The 25529-nt window shown below is 38.5% G+C and overlaps 1 protein-coding gene across 3 annotated transcripts in view; it reads left to right on the top strand.

Annotated features, from left to right (window-relative positions):
- Nucleotides 1–25529, top strand: part of MBD5 (methyl-CpG binding domain protein 5) — a 477029-nt gene that overhangs the window by 317354 nt on the left and 134146 nt on the right. For all 3 annotated transcript variants that reach the window (XR_011254548.1, XM_069577616.1, XM_069577617.1), the window contains one exon: nt 11195–11316. The gene's annotated coding sequence lies outside the window, so the exon portion shown is untranslated. The remainder of the gene's footprint in view (nt 1–11194; nt 11317–25529) is intronic.

The following is a 25529-nucleotide window of genomic DNA, read 5'->3' as shown; positions in this document are numbered from 1 at the left end:
AGTCCTTACTATTTTGTTTGTAAAATGCTAGTAACACTAGGCAGAAGATTGAAAGATTCTTTTTTGGATAATCTAACTGGATTAAAAAGAAGGTTCTCAATAAATTGATATTGGGCGTTACTGAACAAAACAGCGTAGTCAGTTCTATGAAATCCACAGTCATCAAGCCCCAGTTATGTATTATCTATAATCCTCCTTTCTTACCTCCTTAAAAGGAAGTTGTTGGAAATTAATAGGTTAATCAAGATGTAGAAATATAGTCATTTATTTAGAGAGATTTTTCTTCATAAATGCCAAAAGAAATACCTAAAATCAGTTGAAAATGACTGCTTCTGGATATTGGAAAAATGGTTAAAAAAATGAGTCTTATAGGACTACTTGATTTTTTAAACCATCTGCATGTGTAAATTCAAAACCAAACAGCATGATATTAACGTTAACAATGATCTGTAGAAACTTAGCAACTAACATATATACACTACCATGTGTAAAATAGAAAACTAGTGGGAAGCTGATGTAAGAGCACAGAGAGCTCAGTCGAGTGCTCTGTGATGACCTAGAGGAGTGGGATGACGTGGTGGGAGGGAGCTCAAGAGGAAGGGGATATATGTATACTTAGAGCTGATTCCAGGTTGTAGTTCATCCAGCCTGGCATTTTGGATGATGTACTCTGCATATAAATTAAATAAGAGAAGTGACGATATACACCCTTGTTGTACTCCATTCTCAATTTTAATCTAGTCAGTTGTTCATGAATCACAAGCTGGAATTACGGTTGCTGGGAGAAATATCACAACCTCACATATGCAGATGATACCACTCTAATGGAAGAAAGTGAAGAGGAACTAAAAAGCCTCTTGATGAGGGTGAAAGAGGAGAGTAAAAAAGCTGTCTTGAAACTCAACATTCAAAAAACGAAGATCATGGCATCCGATCCCATCACTTCATGGCAAATAAAAGGGGAAAAGTAGCAGCAGTGACAGATTTTTTTCCTGCCTTGGGCTCCAAAATCACTGTGGACAGTGACTGCAGCCATGAAATTCAAAGATGCTTGCCCCTTGGAAGGAAAGCTATGACAAATCTAGACAGCGTGTTAAAAAGCAGAGACATCACTTTGGTGACAAGATCTGTATAGTCAAACCTATGGTTTTTTTCAGTAGTCATTTACAGATGTTAGAGTTGGACCAGAAAGAAGGCTGTGCTGGCAGGCATGGCAAATGTTTTTCTGATGTAACACCTATTTTCTAGAAACTTACCCAACAATTCATATGCAATAGCATTTAAGAATTTAAATTTGAATTTTTTTATTTTTAATTGGAGGATAATTGCTTTGCAATATTGTGCTAGTTTATGTTGTACAACATGAATCAGCTACTGCTTTTGTTTAGTCGCTAAGTTGTGTCCGACTCTTTGCGACCCGTTAGACTGTAGCAAGCCAGGCTCCTTTGTCCTCCACAATCTCCCAGTTTGCTCAGATTCATATTCACTGAGTCAGTGATGCTATCTAACCATCTCATCCTGTTGCCCCCTTCTCCTTTAGCCTTTAGTCCTTACCAACCTCAGAGTCTTTTCTGATCAAAGTCAGCTCTTTGCATCAGATGGCCAGAGTATTAAAGCTTCAGCATCAGTCCTTCCAATGAATATTCACAGTTGATTTCCTTTAGGATTGACTGGTTTGATCTCTTTGAAGTCCAAGGGACTCTCAAGAGTCATCTCCAGTCATCACAATTCAAAAGCATAAGTTCTTCAGCACTCAGACTTCTTTCTAGTCTGATTCTCACATCTGTACACAACTACTGGAAAAACCATATCTTTGATTTTACAGAACTTTCTCAACAAAGGGATATCTCTGCTTTTTAATACACTGTCTAGATTTGTCATAGTTTTCCTTCCAAGGAGCAAGCATCTTTGAACTTCATGGCTGCACTCACCATCCATGGTGATTTGGGAGCCTAAGAAAGTAAAATCTGTCACTGTTTCTACTTTTCCCCTTCTATTTGCCATGAATCAATGGAACTGGATGCCATGATCTTCGTTTTTTGAATGTTGAGATTCAAGCCAGCTTTTTCACTCTCTTTCACCCTCATCAAGAGGCTCTTTAGTTCCTCTTCATTTTGTTCTCTTAGAGTGGTAACATCTACATATATGAGGTTGTTGATATTTTTCCTGACAGTCTTGATTCCAGCTTGTGATTCATACAGCCCAGCATTTTGCATGATGTACTCTGCATATAAGTTAATTAAACAAGGTGACAATATACAGCCTTGTCATATTCCTTTCCCAATTTTGAACCAGTCAGTTCTTTCATATCTGGTTCTAAATGTTGCTTCTTTACTTGCGTACAAGTGTTTCAGGAGACAGGAAAGGTGGCCTGCTACTCTCATCTCTAAGAATTTTCCAACATTTGCTGTGATCCAAGGCTTCCATAGTGCCTCATGTCAGTAAAGAATCCACCTGAAATGTGGGAAACCCGGATTTGTTCCCTGGGTTGGGAAGATCCCCTGGAGGAGGGTATAGCAACCCACTCCAATATTCTTGCTTAGAGAATCCCCATGGACAGAGGAGCCTGGGGGGCTGCAGTCCAAAGAATTTGCAGGGGTCACAAAGAGTCAGACACTGAGTGACTAAGCACAAGGCTTCCCAGGTGGCGCTAGTGGCAAAGAATCCACCTGCCAGTGCAGGAGACGCAAAATATGCAGGTTCTGTTTCTGCATTGGGAAGGTCCCCTGGAGAAGGGAATGGCAACCCACTCCAGTATTCTTGTCTGGAAAATCCCATGAACAGAAGACCTTGGAGGGCTACAGTCAATGGGGTCACTAAGAATCGAACATGACTGAGCTACTACCCACCACCACCTCATGGTTAAAGGCTTTAGCAAAGTCAGTGAAGCAGAAGTAGATGTTTTTCTGGAATTCTCTTGATTTCTCCATGATCCAATGAATGCTGGCGATTTGATCTCTGGTTCCTCTACCATTTCTAAATCCAGCCTATATATCTGGAGGTTCTCTGTTCATGTACTGCTGAAGCCTAGCTTGAAGGATTTTGAGGATACTCTTGCTAGTGTATGAAATGAGTAGTAAAGTAAAATCATTCTCATACTTACAAGTAAAACAGCAACTAAAGAAAAATTGAAAAATGGTACCTAGTCCCTGTAAGCCAATTTTATAAACTTGTAAAATAAAACTCTCTGAAATCAGAATAAGAATTAGAAATAAATGATATCACAAATGACCACAAAGGCTATGAAAATGCATTTGCTTTCTTAAAATACATCTGTTTCTTCATGTCTATATCATTAATTTTACTGACAGTTGCTTTCTTTCTGGCTAAAGCAAAAGTAAGTTTTAGCTCAACTCCTGTCTTATTTCTCAGAAATTAAGTGAGTGCAGTTGAAATAAATGCTGCTTTGCGGTATCTGCTCTATCTGATACAGCCTTGGTCTTATCTCTAGCTTAAGCTCCTTTAGGTAAAGGATCAGATAATTGGATAGTAAGGATAATTTTGGTCTCATCTTTCATTATCAATACCACTGCAGATGGTGACTGCAGCCATGAAATTAAAAGACGTTTACTCCTTAGAAGGAAACTTATGACCAACCTAGATAGCATTAATTAAAAAGCAGAGACATTATTTTGCCAACAAAGGTCCGTCTAGTCAAGGCTATGGTTTTTCCAATGGTCATGTATGGATGTGAGAGTTGGACTGTGAAGAAAGCTGAGCGCCGAAGAATCGATGCTTTTGAACTGTGGTGCTGGAGAATACTCCTGAGAGTCCCTTGGACTGCAAGGAGATCCAACCAGTCCATTCTAAAGGAGATTAGTCCTGGGTATTCATTGGAAGAACTGATGCTAAAGCTGAAACTCCAATACTTTTGCGACCTCATGTGAAGAGTTGACTCATTGGAAAAGACCCTGATGCTGGGAGGGATTAGGGGCAGGAGGAGAAGGGGATGACAGAGGATGAGATTGCTGGATGGCATCACTGATTCAATGGATGAGAGTCTGAGTGAACTCCGGGAGTTGGTGATGGACAGGGAGGCCTGGTGTGCTGCGATTCATGGGGTCGCAAAGAGTCGGACACGACTGAGCGACTGAACTAAACTGAAAGATAACAACGAATATAATAATGAAACAGTTATGAGCATGAATGTATACAGTTTTTCATGATGGAAAATACCAAATACAAAATGCAAAAACAAAAAATAAAACTTGAGTTGTAAAGGCATTTTTTTAGAGAATGAGAATGATGTTATAAGTATACTATTATTTAATTAGAGACAAGTAATAATATCAGGGTCACTTGTAAAAGTTTAATACCAATTAAAAATGGCATTCAATAATTAGGAAACAGTAAAATGTTTAAATTCCAGTCTAACAAAACCAACAGCTCTTTTTAATAAAGTTACGAATTGGGACTATGAAAAATCTGGTACTTTAATAAATATAGTTTAAGTCAGTTTTGTCCCTCAAATGGTGATCTTTGGAGGCCAGAAATGCTAGAATTGTCCAAAATATTTTTGGAATTTCTCTTTTGTAACTGCCTCTGCAATTAACTTTACACTGCACAAGACCGCTTGTTTTTGACCCCAAAAGGCATACATAACTTTTGACTCACTAAGCTTAGTTTGAGATGATGACATTTAGTTGGTTTAAGAATTCAGATGAAACCAGTATGTGTATGCAAAACATTTTTATGAACAAAAACAATTACATATATATTTTGTGAACAGGCAGAACCCAGGGAGTAAGTCAACAGGTTCAAAGGGCTTCCAGGAAAGAATCAAATAATGATACAGATTTTTAAATGTTGTTTTTCGTCTTCCCTTATAATTAAGTCTTAACCTAAGAATAAAATAGCAGCTGAATATGCAGACATATCAAATTTCAGATTGTGAGAATGAATTTTTTAAACATTCAGTTCAGTTCAGTCACTCATTCATGTCTGATTTTATGACTCATGGACTGCAGCATGCCAGGCTTCGCTGACCATCACCAACTCCAACAGCTTAACTCAAACTCATGTCCATCGAGTCGGTGATGCCATCCAACCATTTCATCCTCTCTCGTCCCCTTCTCCTCCTGCCCTCAATCTTTCCCAGCCTCAGAGTCTCTTCAAATGAGTCAGCTCTTCACATCAGGTGGCCAAAGTATTGGAGTTTCAGCTTTAGTATCAGGCGTTCCAGTGAATATTTAGGACTGATTTCCTTTAGGATGGACTGGTTGAATCTCCTTGCAGTCCAAGGGACTCTCAACAGTCATCCCCAACACCACAGTTCAGAAGTATCAATTCTTCGGGGCTCTGCTTTCTTTAAGTCCAACTCACACATCCATACATAACTACTGGAAAAACCATAACTTTGACTAGATGGACTTTTGTTGGTAAAGTAATGTTTCTGCTTTTTAATATGCTGTCTAGGTTGGTCATAACTTTTCTTCCAAGGAGCAAGCATCTTTTAATGTCATGGCTGCAGTCACCATCTGCAGTGATTTTGGAGCCCAAAGAATTAAAGTCTCTCACTGTTTCCATTGTTTCCCCGTGTATTTGCCATGAAGTGATGGGACTGAATGCCATATCTTAGCTTTCTAAATGTTGAGTTTTAAGCCAGACTTTCCACTCTCCTCTTTGACTTTCATCAAGAGGCTCGTTAATTCTTCTTCGCTTTCTGATATAAGGGTGGTGTCATCTGCATATCTGAGGTTATTGATGTTTCTCCCGGCAGTCTTGATTCCAGCTTATGCTTCATCCAGCCCGGCATTTCGCATGATATTCTCTGCACATAAGTTAAATAAACAGGGTAACAATACACAGCCTTGACATACTCCTTTCCCGACTTGGAACCAGTCTGTTGTTTCATGTCCAGTTCTAACTGTTGCTTCTTGACCTGTGTACAGATTTCTCCAGAGGCAGGTCACGTGGTCTGGTGTTCCCATCTGTTGAATTTTCCAGAGTTTGTTGTGATCCACACAGTGAAATATTTGGCATAGTCAGTAGAGCAGAAGTAGATGTTTTTCTGGAGCTCTCTTGCTTTTTCGATAATCCACCAGATTATTGGCAATTTGATCTCTGGTTCCTCTGCCTTTTCTAAATCCAGCTTGAATATCTGGAAGTTCATGGTTCACGTACTGTTGAATCCTGTCTTGGAGAATTTTGAGCATTATTTTGCTAGCGTGTGAGATGAGTCCAATTGTGCAGAAGTTTGAGCATTCTTTGGTATTGCCTTTCTTAGGGATTGGAATGAAAACTGACCTCTTCCAATCCTGTGGCCACTGCTGAGTTTTCCAGATTTGCTGGCATATTGAGTACAGCACTTTCACAGCATCATCTTTAAGGATCTGAAATAGCTCAGCTGGAATTCCATCACCTCCACTAGCTTTGTTCATAGTGATACTTTGTAAGGCCCACTTGACTTTGCATTCCAGGATGTCTTGCTTTAAGTGAGTGATCACACCATCATGGTTATCTGGGTCATGAAGATCTTTTTTGTATAGTTCTTCTGTATATTTTTGCCACCTCTTCTTAATATCTTTCTGCTTTTGTTAATAAAGACCATTCTGTTATTAAAGGACCATTTCTGTCCTTGATTCAGCCCATCCTTGCATGAAATATTCCTTTGGTGTCTCTAATTTTCTTGAAGAAATTTCCAGTCTTTCCCATTCTATTGTTTCCTCTATTTCTTTGCATTGATCACTGAGGAAGGCTTTCTTATCTCTCCTTGCTGTTCTTTGGAACTCTGCATTCAGAAGGGTATATCTTTCCTTTTCTCCTTTGCCTTTCACGTCTTGTCTTTTCTCAGCTATTTATAAGTTCTCCTCAGAACCATTTTGCCTTTTTCCATTTCTTTTTCTTGTGGATGCTCTTGATTACTGCCTTCTGTACAATGTCACGAACCTCTGTTTGTAGTTCTTCAGGCACTAGCATTCCAGGTTCCTATGCAATATTGCTGTTTACCACATCAGACTTTACTTCCATCACCAGTCACATCCACAACTGGGTGTTGTTTTTGCTTTGGCTCCATCTCTTCATTCTCTCTGGAGTTATTTCTCCACTGATCTCCAGTAGCATATTGGGTATCTACTGACCTGGGAAGTTCATATTTCAGTGTCCTATCTTTTTGCCTTGTCATGCTTTTCATGGGATTCTAAGGCAAGAAATTGAAGTGGTTTACCATTCCCTTCTCCAGTGGACCATGTTTTGTCAGAACTGTCCACCATGACCTGTCCATCCTGGGTGGCCCTACACAGCATGGTTTATAGTTTCTTCGAGTTAGACAAGGCTGTGGTCCATTTGATCAGGTTGGTTAGTTTTCTGTGATTGTGGTTTTCATTCTGTCTGCCCTCTGATGGAGAAGGATAAGAGGCTTATGGAAGCTTCCTGATAGGAGAGACTGACTGAGGGGAAAACTGAATCTTGTTCTGATGGTTGAGACCATGCTCAATTCAGTTCAGTTCAGTTCAATCACTCAGTCGTGTCCGACTCTTTGCGACCCCGTGAATCGCAGCATGCCAGGCCTCCCTGTCCATCACCAACTCCCGGAGTTCACTCAAACTCATGTCCATCTAGTCGGTGATGCCATCCAGCCATCTCATCCTCTGTCGTCCCCTTCTCCTCCTGCCCCTGCTGCTGCTAAGTCACTTCAGTCGTGTCTGACTCTGTGCAACCCCATAGATGGCAGCCCACCAGGCTCCCCCATCCCTGAAATTCTCCAGGCAAGAACAGTGGGGTAGGTTGCCATTTCCTTTTCCAATGCATGAAAGTGAAAAGTGAAAGTGAGGTCACTCAGTCGTGTCCGACTCCTAGCAACCCCATGGACTGCAGCCTTCCAGGCTCCTCTGTCCATGGGATTTTCCAGGCAAGAGTACTGGAGTGGGGTGCCATTGCCTTCTCCCCTCCTGGCCCTAATCCCTTCCAAAATCAGGGTCTTTTCCAGTGAGTCAACTCTTCGCATGAGGTGGCCAAAGTACTGGAGTTTCAGCTTTAGCATCAGTCCTTCTATAAACACCCAGGGCTGATCTCCTTCAGAATGGACTGGTTGGATCTTGCAGTCCAAGGGACTCTCAAGAGTCTTCTCCAGCACCACAGTTCAAAAGCATCAGTTCTTCGGCGGTCAGCTTTCTTCACATTCCAGCTCTCACATCCATACATGACCACAGGAAAAACCATAGCCTTGACTAGACAGACCTTAGTCGGCAAAGTAATGTCTCTGCTTTTGAATATGCTATCTAGGTTGGTCATAACTTTTCTTCCAAGGAGTAAGTGTCTTAATTTCCTGGCTGCAATCACCATCTGCAGTGATTTTGGAGCCCCCCAAAATAAAGTCTGACACTGTTTCCACTGTTTCCCCATCTCTTTCCCATGAAGTGATGAGACCGGATGCCATGATCTTAGTTTTCTGAATGTTGAGCTTTAAGTCAATGTTTTCATTTTAGTTCCTCTTCAATTTCTACCATAAGGGTGGTGTCATAGGCATCTCTGAGGTTATTGATATTTCTCCCAGCTTGTGCTTCTTCCAGCTCAGCATTTCTCATGATGCACTCTGCATATAACTAAATAAGCAGGGTGACAATATACAGTGACGTACTCCTTTTCCTATTTGGAACCAGTCTATTGTTCCATGTCCAGTTCTATCTGTTGCTTCCTGACCTGCATATAGTTTTCTCAAGAGGCAGGTCAGGTGGTCTGGTATCCCCATCTCTTTCAGAATTTTCCACAGTTTATTGTGATTCACACAGTCAAAGGCTTTGACAAAGTCAATAAGGCAGAAATAGATGTTTTTCTGGAATTCTGTTTTTTTTTTGATGATCCAGCAGATGTTGGCAATTTGATCTCTGGTTCCTCTGCCTTTTCTAAAACCAGCTTGAATATCAGGAAGTTCATGGTTCAACTATTGCTGAAGCCTGGGCTTGTAGAATTTTGAGCATTACTTTACTAGCATGTGAGATGAGTGCAATTGTGCAGTAGTTTGAGCATTCTTTGGCATTGCCTTTCTTTGGGATGGAATCAAAACTGACCTTTTCCAGTCCTGTGGCCACTCCTGAGTTTTCCACATTTGCTGGCATATTGGGCCATGCTCAGTAAATCTTTAATCCAATTTTCTTTTGATGAGTGGGGCTGTGTTCCCTCCCTGTTATTTGACCTGAGGCCGATATATGAGGTAATGAAGGAGGTAATGAACATTATGGTGACCTCCTTCCAAAGGTCCCATGCAGGTGCTGCTGCACACAATGCCCCCAACCCTGCAGCCAGCCACCACCGACCCATGCCTCCACCGGAGACTCCTGAACACTCACAGGCAAGTCTGAGTCAGTCTCTTGTGGGGTCATTGCCCCTTTCTCCTGGGTCCTGGTGTGCACAAGGTGTTTTTTTTTTTTTTTTAATGCCCTCCTAGAGTCTGTTTCCAGTCCTGTGTAAATTCTTGTGGCTCTATGGTGAGGTTAATGGTGACCTCCTCCAAGAGGGCTTATGCCATACCCAGGTCTACTGCACCCAGAGCCCCTGCCCCTGCAGCAGTCCGCTGCTGATCCGTACCTCCACAGGAGACAAACACAGTTCTGTCTCAGTCTCTGGGATCCCAACAAGAGACTGACCCAGACTTGCCCGTGTGTGTCCAGGAGTCTACGGCGGAGACATGAGTCAGTGGTGGCCTGCTGCAAGGTTGGAAGACTGAGTGCAGCAGTGCCTGCATGGGACCTTTGGAAGGGGGTCATCATTGTCTTAGGTGCCTCCATCAGTATGGTATCATGTATTAATGAAACTGCCGCCTCATGTAGTTCAAAAACGTCTCTGAAAACAATTTCAGAGACGGATTTTCAAAACTTTTGTACAAAGGCCATATAAAAAAAAAATTTTTTTTTAATGAGATTTCCCTGGAGGTCCAGTGATTAAGGCCCTGCACTTCCAATGCAGGGTTCACCGGTTTCATTTCTGACTGGGAAAATGCTGATGTTAGAGCGTCTCCCACAGAGGCATGGGTTGGCAGTGGCTTGCAGTAGAGATGGGAACACTGGCAGCTGCAGTCCCAGAAAGCCCCCTCTTTAACATCCTTTAATCTTAAAAAATAATAAAAATTACCAGCCGTTTTATGTCATGTTGTAGATATCTTTTTTAAAAGTCTAGACAAATTGCAGAATGTCCCTTAAAATTTTTCTGATATATTTTTTAAAATTATTAGTTTCAAATTAAACATTCTTGACAAGAATGCTCCATTGGTAATGCTGTGCCTTCTCAAGGTTTCATATCAAATGGAAGAAGAAATTGGTAACAAAGTAGAAAGGCACACTGCTGTGATTTGATAGAAGGTCCAATTTGAGTTTTCAATTCTATTTTCTTTAATTTTATACTAACCAGATAATTTCTAAGTGGTCTGTGCTTAACTAGATCAACTATCAGTAAATAATATTTTATCTAGTCCATTGGCTATCATTTTGAAAAATCAAAAAATTCCCCTCTTTAAATTTATCTGTTCCTTTGAGTTTGTTTGCAAGTTTGGGTAGCTCTGATAAAATCAAGTTTCTAATTTGCAAATCTGAGGGCCAGGTGGTAATAATATCCACTCATAACTCTGAAATGAGAATTACTGGAGATGCTGACAGAAGTAAAATATCACTGACAGTAATATGTTTTGTGAATCAACCCCACCCATTTATTTATCTTTAAAACCACAAAAATAACATATAGACTTCCCTGATAGCTCAGCTGGTAAAGAATCTTCCTGCAATGTGGGAGACCAGGGTTCGATTCCTGGGTTGGGAAGATCCCCTGGAGGAGGGCATGGCAATCCCTCCAGTATTCTTGCCTGGAGAATCCCCATGGACAGAGAAGTTTGGCGGGCTATAGCCTCTGGGGTTGCAAAGAGTCAAACACAACTGAGTGACCAAGCACACACCTAGCACACAAGTGGTATTTACTATTATTATTGTACCTGACAGTGTTGTATTTAAGAATATTAATCTTTAATAATAACCTTTCTACTTTGATACTATTATTATCCCCTTTTACAAATCTGGAAACTGAGGCATGGGGAGGATAAATAGCTTTCCCAAGGGCATACAACCAATAAATGATATATCCAACTGTTTCTCTTTGAGATCCCACTTGCAAACAGGCAGCCTATGTAGCTGCAGTGTATACTTAAGAATGATTTTCTTTCAGCCTCTCCTTTAAATAAATGTGTGTGTCTATGTTATTTCTGTTACAGAGAGAAGAGGTACTCCTTTATAGGGACTCATAAAGGCATAAAGCATCTAGAGATTTACTGCCTCCATTACGCTGCTGGGTCTCACAGCACATGTTATGTTTTTATCAGTTTCTCTCCACAAGGTAGGAATTGTTTTCTCTCCATGAATTCTTCACGTAATTACAGTTTTCTTGTCTATGAACTTTATTTTTATTAAATCTGAAAAGCATCTGACATCTATAGACTTAAATGCCACACATCTCCAAATAGTTAAGTCATAAAAACACTTCTAAAATATATTTCTATTATAAAATTAATACCTGTTCATTGTAAAAAATAAAAGAAAAACAGAAAATGTATAGTAATCCTACCATCTTGAGATAGTGCTCTTTGTATTTTCTTTTTTGCCTTTCCGAGTTTATTGATATATATATATTATTATATGTATTTTATATATGACATTCTAACATGTATACTATCATGTGAATTGAATCGCCAGTCTATGTCTGACACAGGATGCAGCATGCTTGGGGCTGGTGCATGGGGATGACCCAGAAAGATGTTATGCGGAGGGAGGTGGGAAGGGGGTTCATGTTTGGGAATGCATGTAAGAATTAAAGATTTTAAAATTTAAAAAATAAAAAACTAAAATTAAAAAAAATATATATATATATACTATTATATACACATATTTTACTGTATGCATATATACATACATATTATGAGTAGAAATAATAGGATATAAATACTCTTTGGCTGGAATGCTTCTGTTTTTTAATAACTTATTTATTTATTCATTTATTTATTTTTAGTTGCACTAGGTCTTCATCCTGTGCTCAGGCTTTCTTTAGTCGTGGCAAGCAAGGACTACTCTTTGTTGTGGTGCATGGCCTTCTCATTGCAGGGGCTTATCTTGTTGCAGAACACAGGCTCTAGGTGCAGGCTTCTGTATTTGCAACACATGAACTCAGTAGTTGACGGTTTGTGAGCTCTAGGGTGTGCGGACTTCATTTACTGAGCCGTGCATGATCAGTAGTTATTGTTTGTGGGCCTGGGAGTGTTTGGGCTTCAGTAGTTGTGGCCCGTGGCTCAGTAGTTGTGGCATATGAGCTTTGTTGCTCTGCAGCATGTGGGTTTTTCTCAGACCAGGGATCAGACCAATGTCCCCTCATTGGCAAGTGGAGTCTTCTCCTTGGTACCACCAGTGAAGTCCTAGAATGCTTCTATTTTAATTTTTTAATTTAATTTTATATAGTTGATTTACGTTGTTGTGTTAGTTCCAAGTGTCATGTCCAGCAGAGTGATTCAGTTATGCATATACCTATATCCATTCTTTTTCAGATTCTTCTCCCATATAGGTTATTACAGAATATTTAGTAGAATTTCTTGAACTATACAGTAGGTCCTTGTTGATTATCTATTTTATATATAATAATGTATATATGTCAGTCCAAGTCTCCCAAGGTATCCTTCATCCCCTTTCTTTCCCCTTTAAATTTATTTTCTACATCTGTAACTCTGTTTTGTAAATACGTTAATTTGTATCATTTCTTTTAGACTCCACATATAAATGATGTTATATGATATTTGTCCTTTTCTGTCTGACTTATTTTACTCAGTATGACAATCTCTGAGCCCATCCGTCTTTCTGCAGATGGCATTATTTTGTGCTTTTTTATGGCTAATATTCCATTGTATATATGTACCATGTCTCCTTTATCCATTCATCTGTTGATGGGCATTTAGGTTGCTTCCATGTGCTGGCTATTGTAAGTGGTGCTGCAGTGAACATTGGGGTGCATGTATCTTTTGGATTATGGTTTTCTCCAGATATATGCCCAGGAGTGGAATTGCTGGATCATATGGTAATGGGTAATGTGTCACTTGTTTGTGATTGAGAAGCTAAATAGCAACAACATGGTAGCTCTACTTTTAGTTTTTTAAGGACCTCTATATGTTGTCCATAGTGGCTGTACCAATTTACATTCCCACCAACAGGAAAGAAGGGTTCTCTTTTCTCCAGATCCTTTGCAGCATGCCTTGTTTGTAGGATTTTTGATGATGACCATTCTGACCAATGTGAGGTCATATACCTCATTGTGTTTTGATTTGTAGTTCTCTGTTAATTGGTGATATTGAGCATCTTTTCATGTTCTTTTTGGCCATCTGTATTTCTTCTTTGGAGAAACATCTGTTTAGGTCTTCTGCCCATTTTTGGATTGAGGGGTTTTTGTTTGTTTTTAATTGCACTGCATGAGCTCTTTGTATGTTTTGGAGATTAATTTGTTGTTGGTTTGTCTTTTGGGGTTTTTCTTTTTTATGTTTTCCTTTGCTGTGCAAAAGGTTTTAAGTTTAATTAGATCTCATTTGTTTTATTTTTGGTTTCGTTTTCATTATTTTAGGAGTTGAGACAGAAAAGATATTGCTACAATTTATGTCAAAGAGTGTTCTGCCTATATTTTCCTCTGAGAGTTTTTTTTAATAACATCCAGCCTTACAATTAGGTCTTTAATCCATTTTGAGTTTACTTTTGTGTATGGTATTAGGGAGTATTATCATTTCATGTTAGCTATCCAGTTTTTCCAGCACCACTTCTTGAAGAAACTGTCTTTTCTCTACTATATGTCCTCACCACCTTTGTCATAGATTATTTGACCATAGGTGGGTATGTTTATCTCTGGGCTTTCTGTCCTGTTTCATTGATCTATACTTCTGTTTTTGTGCCAGTACTATACTGTCTTGATTACTGTAGCTTTGTGGTATAGTCCAAAGTCAGAGAACTTCATGTCTCCAGCTTTGTTTTTCTTTCTCAGGATTGCTTTGTCTATTTGGGGTGTTTTTGTGTTTTCATGCAAAATAGTAAAATTTTTTGTTCTAGTTCTGTGAAAAATGCCATTGGTGACAAGGGTCCCATTGAATGTGTAGATTGCCTTGGGTAGTATAGTCATTTAGATTATATTGATTCTTCAATCCAAGAACATGGCATATCTCTCCCATTTGTGTCATCTTTGATTCGTTTCCTCAATGGATTACAATTTTCAGAGTACAGATCTTAAATAGGTTCCTTTCTAGGTATTTTATTCTTTTTGATGTGATTGTAAATGGGATTGTTTCCTTAATTTCTCTTTCTGCTCTTTCATTGTTAGTGTACCGGAATGCAAGGGATTTCTGTGTATTAATTTTGTGTCCTGAAACTATACCAGATTCATTGATTAGCTCCAGTAGTTTCCTGGTAGCATCTTTAGGATCTTCTATGTATAGTATCACATAATATGTAAACAGTGACAGTTGTACTTCTTTCCCAGTTTGAGTTCCTTGTATTTATTTTTCTTCTCTGCTTGCCATGGCTAGGACTTTCAAAACTATGCTGAATAAAAGTAGTGAGAATAGGCATCCTTGTCCTGTTCCTGATCTTAGAGAAAATGCTTTTAGATTTTCACTGTTGACAACTATGTTTGTTGTGGATTTGTTATATATATGTGTCTGTGTGTGTGTGGTTTTTATTATGTTGAGGTAGGTTTATTATTTATTTATTATGTTGAGGTAGGTTCCCTCTATGCCGCTTTCTGGAGTTTTTGTCATAAATAGGGGTTGAATTTTGCTGAAAGCTTTTTCTGCATCTCTTGAGATGATCATATGGTTTCTATTCTTCAATTTGTTAATAGAATATATCACATTGATTGATTTGTGTAGGTCTATTTCTTGTAAGTTGTCAATTTTATTGGCATATAGTTCCTGGTAATAGTCTCTTATGATCCTTTGTATTTCTGTGGTGTCAGTTGTAACTTCTTTTTCATTTCTAATTTTACTGATGTGAGTCCTCTCCCTTGTTTTCTTGATAATTCTGGCATAAGGTTTATCAACTTCGTTTACCTTCTCAAAGCACTACTTTTAGTTTCATTGCTCTTTGCTATTGTTTTCTTTGTTTCTATTTTGTTTATTTCTGCTCTGATCTTTCTTATTTCTGTCCTTCTACTAACTTTGGGGTGTTTTTTTCTTCTTCTTCTAGCTGTTCTAGGTGTAAGGTTAGGTTGTTTATTCAGTGCCTTTCTTGTCTCTTGAGGTAGGCTTATATTGCTGTAAACTTCCCTCTTACCACTCTTTTGCTGCATCCCATAGATTTTGAGTTGTCGTGTTTTCATTGTCATTTGTTTCTAGATATTTTTTTATTTCCTCTTTGATTTCTTCACTGACTTCTTGGTCATTCAGAATAGTATTGCTTAAGCTCCATGTTTGTGGTTTTTACAGTTTTTCTTTTTTTCTTCTGTAGGTAGTGTCTAATGTTGTAGCATTGTGGTTGGAAAAAATGCCTGATATAATTTCAGTTTTCTTAAGTTTACCAAGGCTTGATTTGTGGCCCAAGGAATGATCTATCCTGAAGAATGTTCCATGTGCACTTTAAAAAAAAGTGAAATCTACTGTTTGGGGATGAAATATCCTATAAATATCAACTAGATCCCTCTTATCCAATGTAGGATTTAAAGCTTGTGTTTTTTGTTTTCTATCTGGATGATCCATTGGTGTGAGAGAGATGTTAAAGTCCCCCAGTGTTACTGTGTTACTGTTGATTTCCCCATTTATAGCTGTTAGCATTTGGCTTATATATTGAGGTCCTTCTACGTTGGGTGCATATATATTTACAGTTGTTATATCTTCTTGGATTGATCCTTTCATCATTATGTAGTGTCCTTCCTTGTCTCTTACACAGTCTTTATTTTAAAGTCTATTTTGTCTGATAAAAATGCTGCTACTCCACCTTTCTTTTGGTGTCTGTTTACATGAAATACCTTTTTCTATCCCCTCATTTTTGGTCTGTATGTGTCCCTAGATCTGAAGTGGGTCGTTTGTAGATAGCATATGTACAGGTCTTGTTTTTGTATCCATTCAGCAAGTACATCTTTTGATTAAAGCATTTAACCCGTTTATGTTTAGGTAATTACCGATAGTTGAGTTCAGTTCAGTCCCTTAGTTGTGTCCGACTCTTTGCAATCCCATGGACTGCAGCACGCCAGGCTTCCCTGTCCATCACCAACTCACGGAGCCTGCTCAAACTCATGTCCATCAACTCAGTGATGCCATCCAGCCATCTCATCCTCTGTTGTCCCCTTGTCCTCCTGCCTTCAGTCTTTCCCAGCATCAGGCTTTTTTCCAGTGAGTCAATTCTTTCCATCAAGTGCCCAAAGTATTGGAGTATCAGCTTCACCATGCTTTCTTCAAATGAATATTCAGGACTGATTTCCCTTAGGATTGACTGATTTAATCTCCTTGCAGTCCAAGGGACTCTCAAGAGTGTTCTCCAACACCACAGTTCAAAAGCATCAGTTCTTTGGCACTCAGCCTTCTTTATGGTCCAACTCTCACATCCATACATGACTACTAGAAAAACTATAGCTTTGACTAGATGGACCTTTGTTGGCAAAGTAATATCACTGCTTTTTAATATGGTGTCTAGGTTGGTGATAGCTTTTCTTTCAAGGAGCAAGCATCTTTTAATTTCATGGCTGCAGTCACCATCTGCAGTGATTTTGGAGCCCAAGGAAATAAAAGCTGTCACTGTTTCCATTGTTTCCCCATCTATTTGCCATGAAGTGATGGGGCCAGATGCCATGATCTTAGTTTTTTGAATGTTGAGTTTTAAGCCAGCTTTTCTACTCTCCTCTTTTACTTTCATCAAGAGGCTCCTCAGTTCCTCTTCACTTTCTGCTGTAAGGGTGGTGTCATCTGTGTATCTGAAATTACTGATACTTCCCCGAGCAATCTTGATTCCAGCTTGTGCTTTATCCAACCCATCATTTCTTTATGATGTACTCTGCATAGAAGTTCAATAAGCAGGGTGACAATATACAGCCTTAACATACTCCTTTCCCATTTTGGAACCAGTCTGCTGTTCCATGTCCGGTTCTAACTTGCTTTTTGACCTGCATACAAGTTTCATAGGAGGCAGGTAAGGTGGTCCGGTATTCCCATTTCTTTAAAAATTATTCAAAGTTTGTTGTGATCCACACAGTCAAAGGCTTTGGCATAGTCAATAAAGCAGAAATAGATGTTTTTCTGAAACTCTCTTGCTTTTTTGATGATCTGGCTGATGTTGGCAATTTATCTCTAGTTCCTCTGCCTTTTCTAATCCAGCTTGAACATCTGGAAGTTCTTGGTTCACGTACTGTTAGTGCCTGGTTGGGAGAATTTGGGGCATTACATTGCTAGTGTGTAAGATGAGTGCAGTTGTGCAGTAGCTTAAACTTTCTTTGGCATTGCCTTTCTTTGGGATTGGAATGAAAACTGACCTTTTCCAGTCCTGTAGCCACTGTTGAGTTTTCCAAATTTGCTGGCATATTGATTGCAGCACTTTAACAGTATCATGTTTTGGGACTTGAAATAGCTCAGCTGGGATTCCATCACCTCCACTAGCTTTGTTCATATTGATGCTTCCTAAGGCCCACTTGACTCCAGGATGTCTGGCTCTAGGTGAGTGATCACACCATCATGGTTATCTGGGTCATTAAGATCTTTTTGGTATAGTTCTTCCATGTATTCTTGCTACCTTTTCTTAGTAGCTTCTGCTTCTGTTTGGTCCATACCGTTTCTGTCCCTTATTGAATCCATCTTTGCTTGAAATGTTCCTTTGATATCTCTGATTTTCTTGAAGAGATCTCTAGTCTTTCCCATTCTGTTGTTTTCCTCTATTTCTTTGTAGTGATCACTTAAGAAGGCTTTCTTATTTCTCCTTGCTGTTTTTTGGAATTCTGCATTCCAATGGGTATATCTTTCCTTTTTTCCTTTGCCTTCCTCTTCTCTTCTGTTCATAGCTATTTGTAAGGTGTCCTCAGACAAACCAGTTTGCCTTTTTGCATTTCTTTTTCTTAGGGATGAGCTTGATCTCTGCCTCCTATACAGTGTCAGGAACCTCTGTCCATAGTTCTTCAGGCACTAACATTCCAGGTTCCTATGCAGTATTGTTCTTTACCACATCGGAGTTTACGTCCATCACCAGTCACATCTACACCTCAGCTTCGTTTTTGCTTTGGCTCCATCTGTTCATTCTTTCTGGAGTTATTTCTCCACTCTTCTCCAGTAACGTATTGAACACCAGGGAGTTCATCTTTCAGTGTCATATCTTTTTGCCTTTTCATACTGTTCGTGGGGTTCTCAAGGCAAGAGTACTGAAATGGTTTACTATTCCTTTCTCCAGTGGACCACATTTTGTCATAACTCTCCACCATGACCCGTCCGTTTTGGGTGGCCCTACATGGCATGGCTCATAGTTTCTTTGAGTTAGACAAGGCTGTGGTCCATGTGATCTGTGTATGTTCATACTGACATTTTCTTGTTTTCAGTTTGTTTTTATAGGTCTTTTTCCTTCTGTTCCTCCTTTGTTCTCTTCTCTTGTGATTTAACTAGCTTTGGTGTTACATTCAGGGTACGTTTACTGTGTGTATATCTGTAGTAATTTTTTGGTTTGCTCATCCTATGAGGTTTTGAGATGGCAGTCTATATGTGTACAAGGTTGTTTTAAGTTGTTGGTCTCATTCCCACCTAGGGAAGTGCCTTTAACATTTGTTGTAAAGCTGTTTGTTTTTGTTTTTTTTGTTTTGTTCTATGTACTTTCTTTTTGCCCTATAAAGTTAATATTTTTATGAGGTTAAATCTGTCATCTTCCTCGTGGGTTCTAGTTTTGATGTCTGCCTCTATGTTGGCTTTTTAAGTGTGTATTATGAATTGTTTCAAACATAGAGTATTTGGCAGAAAGGTATAATGAACCCCCATGTATTTCAATATGGCTTCAGTAATTAAGAACTCATAGCTAATCTTGTTTATACCATCTATATTATTTTGAAGCAAATTCAGACATTGTCATTAAATATTTCAGTATGCACACTGACTTTAAAGGTATTTTTAACTAACCTGTAGTTTGCATCTGACATAGTTTGTCTTGCTGCAATCACTGACTTTCACTGAAAGATATTTATAGTATTAAACCAAATCCAGCATTAGTTAAGATTATTTTTACATAATTTAGGATTTTAAAATAGTTTCCATGAGAATTTAATTATACTAAATACTTATATTGCTCATCTCTCATGAATTAAATATGCATATCTATAGGATATCTGTACAACGTTTTTGTTTCTAAAGTTATATCTCAATAAAAAGCTTTAGCTACCTTTTTTACTAAAGTTATACCTTATTAGAATCCGTAAATCTTTTTATACCATGATATAAATTTTTTTGTCTTCAGAAGTCACTGTCCTAAGTCGTGAATTATATTATATATTAAAAAGATTTTGCAAGCCTTTTGAATAAAAGTTTGTACTTACCTCTCCAGAAATGTAACAGCATTTTTTTTTAGTCTTTGGACTAGATAGAGTTTTATGTTATATGTAATTAATATATGATTGGTTTTTGAGCTATCATTTCAGAATAAGCAATACAATCTTAGGGTCTTCTTTGGGGATAAATACTGAATATAAAAATTCATCATAAGAAATTCAGGAAATATCTCATAACTACTAATACCAGAAAGAGTACAGAATAGCATTAGCTGTGATTCCTATTCAAAGAATAATGATACAAGACCAGAGTTAGTCTCAGCTGGAAATAGGATTGTCGATATGTATCAAACACACATAAGGAAAATAAGTCTGAATCTTCAGCATAGCTAAGTAAAATCATGTTTTTATAGTTAAGGGAGTCCATCAGGTTAATAGTGCCAAACTGTTTCATCTTATGAATGAGAAAACAGAAGAGCAGAGAGCTTAACTCAGGTTTGTCCAAAGTCACACAAATGTTTTTTTATCCAGTTTTCTCAGAAGATATTTAAGAAGTAATAAAAAGTTCTAAAAAGTTATCCTTATTGATAATAATAATTATTCAGTGCTTACTGATTAGCAGACAATCTACTAAATACTTTGAATCATTTGTTTCATTCAATCCTTACAGTGCACTTTGAGGTAAAAATTATCATTATCACCTTTTAGAGAAGTAACGAAGCTGACTCTAACCTAGGCAGTCCAAGATACAGAGCCCTAACTCTTATTTGCTTTTATTCAGAGAAGAGACTCTTAAGTGTTATAATAAGTAAGTAATTGTATTTTTCTATCAATTGAAGCAGACAGAGTTATTGGAAGAACAGAAAGAAGATTGCAAACTATCAGTCTCAGAAATAAAGCAGGAGTGGAAAGTTTTAGCAAAATAGATGGCAAGCAATTACATCCTGTTTAAAAAGAAAAAAAAACAAGGTATTTGTGACATGACTTGACTCTAGATTATTTCTTTATTTTCAGGGAATATTGCATCCCTCAATTCATTTTTACATTTATAAAAATTTATTTTGGTTTTTCAAATGAAAGCTGGCTTATCATTTTATAAATTAGTGACTAAAGCAACACTCAAAACAGATTGACTATTGCTCTAGGTTTTAATGTTTGCTGAAGTTCATGTCTAAAGATGCACGTGAATTAAACAAAAAAAAAAGAAATCATGAAAGAAGGAAGGATTTTTTTTTTTTTAATGAACTTGCAAGTTTAGTTCTAAGTAACAATTATAGTTCTAGCTTGAGGCTTTTCCTGGTGATTGTGAATAATGATGAGGTGAGATTACAGGCCTCTAGCAAAGCCTGAGGACATTAATGCTCCTAGCCAGTATTTATCCTCAAAAAAAAAAAAAAAAAAAAAAAGATCCTTAGTTTGTGGAGTATTGTTTGAATTGTCAGAAGAAATCAAACCTGAGTCTGTCATTTTATCCCAAAGGTCATCTCAGGAGTCTGAAGCTTAAATGTTAAGATAAATGTTTACCCAAATGGAAACCCTTAACAGTCGTTTCATTTACTGTTGCTTCATTTTATTTTTACTGCTTTGGGGTATGTATTTTTATTTATGTGCAGAAAGAATTATGTGTAAAGAATTGTAACCCCAAGAAAGTAATATCACTATTGAAAATTGTTATCAACTATGTAGAGCATCTATTGGGGGAAAGAGGTAAGGTTTTTTTAAAAAAAAGAAAAACAAATTTAGGTAGCTCAGCTGGTAAGAATCTGCCTGCAATGCAGGAGACCCTAGTTCTATTACTGGGTGGGGAAAATCCGCTGGAGAAGGGATAGGCTACCCACTCCAGTATTCTTGGGCTTCCCTGGGGGTTCAGAGGATAAAGAATCTGCCCACAATATGGGTAACCTGGGTTCAGTCCCTGGGTTGGGAAGACACCCTGGAGAAGGGAGCAGCTACCCACTCTAATATTATGACCTAGAGAATTCAATTGACAAGGAGCCTCACAAGCTACAGTCCATGGGGTCTCAAAGAGTCGGACATGACTGAGCGACTTTCACTTTCAGTAAATTCACCTCTCAGTTTTATTAGATTTATTGGAAATTTATGTTTCAGAGGATTCTCATTTACTGCTCTTCACTGAAAACATTCTTCTTGCACAATCTTATCATGTGAAATTATAAACTGGTTTTGTTGTTCAGTCGTTAAGTCGTGTCTGACTCTGCATCCCCATGAACTGCAGCACACCAGGCTTCCCTGTCCTTCACTATCTCCTGTAGTTTACTCAAACTCACGAATGGTTAGTGTGGATATTTTGAAAGCCCTAAAATTTTAAATTTATGGATAATTATCTATTGTCAATTACCCAAACTTCAGTTTCCTTTCTTCCTTATAGCTGTTTGCTCTAACATGTCTAAAAACTTTGTGACTTAAGTTGTTAAAATGACTCCCCTCCTTTAAAACATATTTACATAATAGATGGTAAGAGGGAGGAAATTAGCAAACCAAAACCTTTACTTAACTCACCCAATGTATGGAATAATAATGGTAATGATAATAGTAATTAAAGGAGTAGTGTTCTAATAATCATCTGATCACATGAAAAAACGATAACGCTTTACATAGGCTTTAGTGTATGTCAGGCACTATTCTAATTCACATTCTAACTCAGAAGTCCATCATTATCCCCATTTTTAAATGAGGAGACTGAGTCAGTAAAAGATAAAGTAGTAAATTCAGGATCAGAAGCCTGAACCAGGGCTTCAGAGAGCCACAGTAAAAAATTCTTTCCTTCACAGTCTCACATCACTGCATATAAGGCTTTGTGCTGGGGATATAGTGGTAAATGAGGTAGGCACAGTTCCTGATTCCATCAAACAGAAAATTATACAGTTTACTTCATTTCCATATTACAAGGTAATGTGAGAACTTATATAGGGAGCTCATATAGTCTGGGAAAATCAGACAAAGAATCTCCAAAGAAGGGGCTTTGGGGCTGAGGAATGAGTGAGTCTCATGGTCGGGTAGAGGTGGGGAATAGGATAGGCAGCGGCCACATTGTGACTTCTGTAGCCTCTAAACATCTTTACCTTCATGGGTCCCTTCCTCTTTAAAAGTATTATAAGTCATATCTTATCATTATACTGGTATGAAGAGAAATATATTAATATCATATGCTAAAACATTTTCTTTGACCTAAAAGGGTTTTTTTTTTTTTCTTATTTTAAAAGAAAGTAAAACATTTTCATTGACTCCTAAGAGTATTTTGGACCCTAGGCACTTATGCCCTCTGCGCCTAATGAATAAGTTAGCCTGGAGGTGAATATTGAGCCAGAAACATTTCAGATGGAAGGAACAACATAGGGGCTTGCTTGCTCAGGAAACTGAAAGGGGGCCAGAATGACCAGAGTGAGAGTGCAGGGGAGGGAGGCATGAGGTGAGGCTGGTAAAGCAGACAGGGCCCTGTTGTTATTCAGTTGCTAAGTCATGTCCATCCCTTTATGGCACCATGCACTGTAGCAAGAACTGCAGGCTTCTCTGTCCTTCACTATCTCCTGGAGTTTGCTCATATTCTTGTCTGTTAAGTTGCTGATGATATTTAACCATCACATCTTCTGCTGCCCCCTTCTCCTGCAGCCATGTGATTTATCCTAAGAGCCATGGGAAATTTTCAAAGGGGATATCTGTGTGCGTGTTGGTGTGTATGCTTAAATTGATATACTCACATGGTTTAATATCAATGGTTCAGCTTTTCCCTCTGAACCCTCACTTCTTATTCTATTTTTCCTTCTGATATTTGTCTTCATTTATCTAGGTCAAAGTAATTTGCTTCCACCTTAGATTTTTTATCACTTTTAGACATCATATAGTAACACATACACATACATACTACAAATAAAGTTCAGTTCAGTTCAGTTCAGTTCTGTTCAGTCGCTCAGTTGTGTCCGACTCTTTGCGACCCCATGAATCGCAGCATACCAGGCCTCCCTGTCCATCACCAACTCCCGGAGTTCACTCAGACTCACGTCCATCAAGTCAGTGACACAATCCAGCCATCTCATACTCTGTCGTCCCCTTCTCCTCCTGCCCCCAATCCCCCCAGCATCAGGGTCTTTTCCAATGAGTCAACACTTCACATGAGGTGGCCAAAGTACTGGAGTTCCAGCTTTACCTTTATTCCTTCCAAAGAACACCCAGGACTGATCTCCTTTAGGACTGGATCTCCTTGCAGTCCAAGGGACTCTCAAGAGTCTTCTCCAACACCACAGTTCAAAAGCATCAATTCTTTGGTGCTCAGCTTTCTTCACAGTCCAACTCACATCCATACATGACCACTGGAAAAACTATAGCCTTGGCTAGACGGACCTTTGTTGGCAAAGTAATGTCTCTGCTTCTTAATATGCTATCTAGGTTGGTCGTAACTTTTCTTCCAAGGAGTAAGCGTCTTTTAATTTCATGGCTGCAGTCACCATCTTCAGTGATTTTGGAGCCCCCAAAATAAAAGGGACATTATAAATTTACTCAATTACCCTACCCCACCTCCACCTTTTCTCTGTCATTCTTCATTGTTGTACTGTAGATAATAAATACCATTATTTCTTGTCCAATTAACTATATGTGCTGCTTTGGGATTGTCCCTTCTATCAGATGAGGATAAGTGCACCCATGTTCTCCGTGGTTCTGTTCTCAGTTCTTTCATTTTTGCATTTCTAAAAATGATGCTATTTTACAACCACAGTTAAGTGTTGCTGTTGTTATGTGAAAAGTGCCTTAGCATTTTCTGTTCCCACAAACTGGAACATCCATTCACCCACAGGACCACATTGATTGATCCTGCCCTTCCTTAAATTCTTGACAAAAGGGGCGACTGCTCAGTAAGACTGTTCCTGACTATCTTACCAGAAATAGCAACTCTCCTACCTGGGATTCTTGCTTTACTTTCTGTTGTATTTTTCTCTGTAGTGTTTTATTGTTAATACAAATCATATGTTGTATTCCACTTAATTGTTAAAATTATTGTCACTCTCCTCATGACTACAGCTTCAAAAAGACAAGGATTACCTACTTTGTTTGATTATCTGTTTGTTTATTATTTTCCCCCCCTCAGTGGCTAAAATAGTACCAGATACAGTATCATTTGAATTAATGATTAATTATAGTCCCAAGTAGTTGTCTTTGGTTGTATATCCTTACTTAGGCATTTTTCAGTTTTCTTAAAATTTCTAATTGCCTATTTTTGTTTTTCCTGCATTGTTTTTCTTTATCATATTCCCATTTCTTTCCAGCTCTTCATTATGTGAAATGTTTGTGGCCATCTCTTTCTGATTTTGTTCTTTTCCCTGGGAACTATTCTCCTAGATCATTTCATTCTTTGACTACACAGCTGTTATCCTAAGGCTTCCTTTCCTCCTCTTCTCAACCGATGTTTTTTTCTCTTTTTTATTGTGTATCCTCCTTTAATGAAGCATATCCATTAGCAACTTTCTAAGGAAGAATATATGGATGATAAATTTTTTGAACTTTCACATGTTTGAATGTCCTTTATTTTATTCTCACATGAAATGTATCCAGGTTCCAGCATGCATAGCGCAAAGGTGGGAGTAGGGCCTCACTAGGGGAGAAGGGAAAGTGGGATCTGTGCATTAGTATTGGAAAGGGAGAAGACGCATTAAAAGATGACACTTTTTTGACTACCTGCTCTATATGAGACACCATCTAAAAACTGACATTTTATACCACTTCTACTGTGGCTTCCCAGGTGGCGCAGTGATAAACAATCTGGCTGCCAATGCAGGAGATGCAAGAGACGCAGGTTCGATCCCTGGGTTGGGAGGATCCCCTGGAGAAGGAAATGGCAACCCACTCCAGTATTCTTGCCTGGGAAATCCCATGGACAGAGATGCCTGGCATGCTATATATTCCATGGGGTCACAGAGCATCAGATGTGATTGAGAACACATACAAACACATACCACCTCTACTACTAATTTTTTTGTACATAATATTTTTAATTATTGTGTTTAAAATGCTAGAAAGGTACCGCCTTTGACTAATGTGCTGAGGATATCCAATTGCTGCCTATCTAACTGCTTGCC

The sequence above is a fragment of the Ovis canadensis genome, chromosome 2 (genome assembly GCF_042477335.2).
Source record: "Ovis canadensis isolate MfBH-ARS-UI-01 breed Bighorn chromosome 2, ARS-UI_OviCan_v2, whole genome shotgun sequence".
Taxonomy (NCBI): domain Eukaryota; kingdom Metazoa; phylum Chordata; class Mammalia; order Artiodactyla; family Bovidae; genus Ovis; species Ovis canadensis.
Note: the sequence above shows the minus strand (reverse complement) of the source record. Positions and strands in the feature narration are given on the sequence as shown.